The sequence below is a fragment of the Astatotilapia calliptera genome, chromosome 7 (assembly GCF_964374335.1).
Source record: "Astatotilapia calliptera chromosome 7, fAstCal68.1, whole genome shotgun sequence".
In the NCBI taxonomy this organism is placed as follows: Eukaryota; Metazoa; Chordata; class Actinopteri; order Cichliformes; family Cichlidae; genus Astatotilapia; species Astatotilapia calliptera.
In genome coordinates this window covers 32,854,160-32,860,020 of record NC_137428.1, presented here as the reverse complement: position 1 = coordinate 32,860,020, position 5,861 = coordinate 32,854,160, and the positions used below count along the sequence as shown (strand labels likewise).

General features: G+C 42.2%; 1 long non-coding RNA gene across 1 annotated transcript; it reads left to right on the top strand.

Annotated features, from left to right (window-relative positions):
• The first annotated feature begins 3,660 nt into the window (after positions 1–3,660).
• Positions 3,661–4,817, top strand: LOC113018124 (uncharacterized). The gene is made up of 2 exons (XR_013910480.1): positions 3,661–3,933; positions 4,487–4,817. It is a non-coding gene; the product is annotated as an uncharacterized LOC113018124 (long non-coding RNA).
• The last annotated feature ends 1,044 nt before the right edge of the window (positions 4,818–5,861 follow it).

Sequence of the window (5,861 nt, the reverse complement as noted above, 5' to 3'; positions counted from 1 at the left end):
AAGTAAGAGGTGCAAATGAAATGTTCATCTCTTGTATGTTCTCTGAACTAAAACATAGGTTGGATATTTGATTACTGCCTTACTGTATTTTTTAACCCAGTTAGCCCAGTCCTCTTCAGTAAACTGTTTTGCCACAAGAGTCATTTTAGTAGTTAGTTTCCTCATCGATATGTCGATGGTACATTTTTAGACATAAGCAAAAGCTAGCCCTATAGACTTATGATTTTAGGGGTAAGTAGCTGATGCTGTGTGTATCCTTAAAAAATTACCTATGTCTGCCGTTTTTGCTCTATACAAATACATTATGAAACAAACATTCTCTTAAATTCCCTTTAAGTTTATCAATAAGCTGTAACATTTAGGTGAGAGTGTGTGCTCAATGGCCAAATTCTCAGTGGATATTAGTTGAGTATACAGTACTTATAGGACTAGCGCACACTCAAAAGATAATGAAACAGTTCTGCTTCTCCATCAACATAAATTAGGGTCAACTCACTTAGCTTTGAGCTTGAACTATGGGAATAGCACATCCTTCCTCATGGTTCAGATAGTCTCCTTCTTTTTTGCTACATGTTAGTTTTCTGCAGTAACCCATGAATGCAGAGTTGTTATTATTATTATTACTATTATTGTTGTTATTATTATTATTATTATTATTATTATTATTATTATTAATAATAATAATAATAATAATAATAATAATAATAATAATAATAATAATAATAATAATAATTTCTTTATTTATGATGGAGTACAGGATAGAACTGTGAAAAATAACACAATCCAATTTTAGGAGACTTAGTTCCACAATTTTATAAATCCAACATGGAGGGAAGATTTGCTGTCAAGGCTGTGGAACATGCATTTTTTTTCCCTGTCTTTAACAAGTTAGTTAACTATATAGCATCCAAAGACTCAGTTATTTGACCTACATACTGAAAATGATGTACGTTGGAATTCTGGGGAATTTAGAGATTTGGTCCACACCTAAAAACATTTCAGCCTTTTATTTCCAGTATCTTGTACAGTGCAACAGCAGAGCCGAGCAAAGCCCAGCACCAGATGCACAAGTGCATATTGTTACGTTTCGGTGTTGTCAGTGTTTTGTTTTTGCGTGACTGTCATGTGTTTCCTGCTTTACTTTGAAAGTCTGTGTTATTTTAGTGTGTTCAGTTTACGTTTTCCCTGTCTCGTCAGTTCTAATTTGCCCCAGCTGTGTTTCCCTCCTGTGGTCCATTCCCTGATTGCTCCTTCTATGTATTTAAGCCTTGTGTTTCAGTATGTCATGGTCGCGATCTCCCCCGTGTTGTAAATAGTTTGGTGTGTTTGTTGTAAATAAATAGTCTGTTGTAAATAGTTGTGAATGGGTTTGTTAATATTTTCGTTTGAGACACCTTCGTTTTGGGATTTTGGTGGAGGGCCTTCGTGGTTTTATTTTCCTTATCTTTGTTTTTCTACGTTGCACCCCGGTTGCCTAGGCCGGGGTGTAACATATGGGGGCTCGTCCAATCGCTGGAGGGCCCGGGGACCGCTTCAGCCGTCCGCCGTCGCTGGAGGGTCCGAGGGAGGGACCGCTTCAGCCGTCTGTCTTCGCTGGAGGGTCCGAGGGCCGGTCCAGCCTTCATCCGCCTTCGCTGGAGGGTCCGAGGGACCGCTCCAGCCTTCGTTTGTCTTCGCTGGAGGATCCGAGGGACCGCTCCAGCCTTCGTTTGTCTTTGCTGGAGGGTCCGTGGGACCGCTCCAGACTTCATCCGTCTTCGCTGGAGGGTCCGTGGGACCGCTCCACACTTCATCCGCCTTCGCTGGAGGGTCCGTGGGACCGCTCCAGCCTTCATCTGCCTTCGCTGGAGAGTCCGAGGGACCGCTCCGGCCTTCGTCTGCTGGAGGGTCAGTGGGACCGCTCCAGCCTTCGTCAGCCTTCGTTTGTCTTCGCTGGAGGGTCAGTGGGACCGCTCCAGCCTTCGTCAGCCTTCGTTTGTCTTCGCTGGAGGGTCCGAGGGACCGCTCCAGCCTTCGTCGTCTGCTGGAGGGTCAGTGGGACCGCTCCAGCCTTCATCAGCCTTCGTCCGTCTTCGCTGGAGGGTCCGTTGGAGGGACCGCTTCAGCCTTCGTCCGCCTTCGCTGGGGGGTCCGAGGCACCGCTCCAGCCTTCGTCTGCCTTTGCTGGAGGGTCCGAGGCACCGCTTCAGTCTTCGTTTGCCTTCGCTGGAGGGTCCGAGGCACCGCTCCAGCCTTCGTCTGCCTTCGCTGGAGGGTCCGTGGGACCGCTCCAGACTTCATCCGTCTTCGCTGGAGGGTCCGTGGGACCGCTCCAGCCTCCACCAGCCTTCATCCGCTTTTGATCAAACATTTCACTTGGGGTTACATGTTTGATTTTTGGGTGGGGGGAAATGTTACGTTTCGGTGTTGTCAGTGTTTTGTTTTTGCGTGACTGTCATGTGTTTCCTGCTTTACTTTGAAAGTCTGTGTTATTTTAGTGTGTTCAGTTTACGTTTTCCCTGTCTCGTCAGTTCTAATTTGCCCCAGCTGTGTTTCCCTCCTGTGGTCCATTCCCTGATTGCTCCTTCTATGTATTTAAGCCTTGTGTTTCAGTATGTCATGGTCGCGATCTCCCCCGTGTTGTAAATAGTTTGGTGTGTTTGTTGTAAATAAATAGTCTGTTGTAAATAGTTGTGAATGGGTTTGTTAATATTTTCGTTTGAGACACCTTCGTTTTGGGATTTTGGTGGAGGGCCTTCGTGGTTTTATTTTCCTTATCTTTGTTTTTCTACGTTGCACCCCGGTTGCCTAGGCCGGGGTGTAACAATATCATGGTCAGACATCATAAATTTTGAATTTTGCATGCTGATGAACATATGCAATGTGAAAACCAGTGATCCAGCTGGCAGCATGGAAATCAAAATGGAGGTAAATTTGTAATGCGATGTGTCTAAATTTCCTGAAATATACCACATTTTCCACTTGAATTACTCTAAGGCCCTGGAAGAAAAGCCCACTCTTGGTTGCTGATCTAAAGCATGAATGCAGAATACTAACACAAACAGCTTCTAAGTTTAGCTAAGCAGTTTATTTAAGCAACTGCTAGTCTGATGCACAGGTTATTAGTGTTGTCAGTTTGAATGTTGCGAGGTTGTCCACAGAGGCTAGAGAGTGTTTCAAGGTGATGGTTGATTACTATAGCAGAGGAAAGCCAGCGAATGAATAAGTCAGACCAGCAAGGAAGTGACTGACAGAAAGCAAGGTAACTTGAACAAAGGCAACAGCTAGGCCAGGGGAGAGTGGTGGTAGAAGAAACAAATTGAACATACCTTTGTTCTCTTATCCTTGTCTAACTTCACTTTACCCAGCAACCATAGACATTCAGTTGTCAACCCAAGGTTTATCACTGTAGCTATAACAATCACATACGAGTAAGAAAAGGGGCGGGGGAAAAAAAGAAATATTAGAGAAGCACATACATAAAAAAAACCAACTCCACTATTATCCAAATGTAACCCAGTGTTAAAAACGGGATTAAAAGTATAAATAAATATTGATAAAAACAAAGTTAATTATAATAAATACTGATAAAAAGCATGTAAACAGAAGTTTAATTAATATGTACATATGTATATGTAATGTATAAGTGGTGTGGGGGCAGGACTTAGTCCTTTAGAGTGTGTTTGTCAGATCCACTGAGCGACCAATCATTGGCCGGTCTGACCCTCCCCCCAGTCTGTGCGCTGCTGAGACACCTGTGCGTGCCTTCGTGTGCCAGTAAGATACGCCAGAGACACAGACGGTGAAAGATCAGTTTACCCGTGCGGCGAAGAAGCTAGCTGGATAGAGAAAGTCCTTTTTTCGGCAAGAATAATAAGAGTGATACTGTATTCCAGAGGCCGTGAGCCAACGTGAGCACTGTGAAGCCCCGTGTAGCATTTGTTGCTTCGCATGGTAAGTCCCAGGCAGCACACGTGCGCTAGCATAGCATGCTACTTGCCGCTAGCTCTGATGCTAACTTCCGTTAGCCATTTTGCAATGAAAGTGCCTTTTCCGAGGCTAAAAGCAATTAGCACTGAGTCTGCTGCACTTTATATGAGATGTTCTTTAAAGGTTTATGTCACATTACTGTGGTATTGATGTATAATGTATGGTTTTGTGCGACGTTATGTTAGCACATGTTCACTTTTCTCATGGTGCTAATTATAGTTCTGCACAATTAAGTATTAGCAACGTGAAATTAAGTGCCTTCACCTGCACTGTACTTAGCTGAAACTTGATAAGTCTCAAGCCAATGTGTATTTTTAATGCACTGCTGAGCTATTTTGTATTGTTTTAAATGTGTGTTTCCTATGCACTTTTTTCCCTTTGAAATGAGAGTAATTTGTTGTACAACATAGAATATTTTGAAGAAAATTTAGAAGCACTACAAGCAACCAGTAGTAATAATAAGTTACAGGCATGATAGCTTAAATGTTGAACTACTGTGTTCTGGCCTGGTCCCCAGGTCAGGTTTTTTCCTTTGCTTATTTGGATTGGATTGGTTTTGAGGACCTGAGAAGAATCGAGGATCCCTTTTCCAGTACTGGATGGCGAGCCCAGCCCAAAGAGCCGGATGAACTGGTAGATTGTAACCCGACTGGTTACAAACACACTGAGTGACTACTGAACATTGAAAGACTGAAATTGACTTTTAAAAAAAAGACACAAAAGACAATATATCCTTAGGTCGACCATTTGTGGGGTTTATTTTATTTTGTTTTCAAGAAGCGCGCTCTACTTTTGTTAAATGTGCACAACTTTAATAATTGCTAATAAATGCAATTGTGTTTTCTACACCTACTGTGTACAAGTCCTCTGTTGTCATACACCCTTGGCTCCTACGAATCTAGAACCTGTCTGATCTGGTCCATATTTCCCTTCTGTCCGCGTACTGTGGTTAAAGGTAACTATACTGCCCGCACTACATGCAAAGAAGGCAAGAAGTAGCACTAACAGGTCTAGTATTGCACCACCAGTGTTACACAAAGATTTTCTTTTATTTCCTTTTTTTTTTGTCAAACCATTTGACACTGATGATTCAAGCATAAAAAATGCACCTAACTCAAGGGATCGACCGGTGTGTCTACAGATAATGGGCAACTTACCATTGCCATTAACATTTTACCAAGAGCCCAAAATGTTATCTTTAGGCACTTTTTTTACTTGCAGCTTGTTCGAAACGCACATAATTTGTTCCAGTTTCTTTAGCTGAAGCTGCCATGCCAAAGATAAAACAGTTTGAGAGGCAGAAAATGATATTATTGTACCAACAAGATGATTCCCAAAGCGCTATTAGCTGAAAATTTGGAATATCAACTTCATGTGCAGTATGTCTTTAAACAGTAAGTATAAACACTATCTACAGCAAACCATTTTTGAAAGTCACATCCTTAAGAAATGGGAAAAAAATCCAGATCTGACTGGACCTGAAAGATGCATCTGGCCCTTCAGTTGATCCATCTAGTGCCTCAGTAGAAGTCAAGAACCTGTTAAGAGCCCATTATTAAGGAACCGGATGGGGAGAAAAACAGACATGTGCCAAATTACACAAGATATGGACTGAAACTCAGTGGCAACAGGCCTTATGGAATGAATACATCCAAATTTACATTTTTGGTTCGAATCTTCATCAACAAGTATGGTCAGCAGTGGTATACGAGAATGTCCGTCTAAAACTATTTGTAAAGCAGAGTAGAGACTCACATGACTGGAGTCATGTTTTGGGACTGAATTCAGACAGTGGTGTTGAGGATCTTGTTAAAATTGATGAAATTATGAATGTAGAAAAGTACTGTCTGATTTTGATTCATCATACAGTACCATCTAGGAAAGAATCTGAT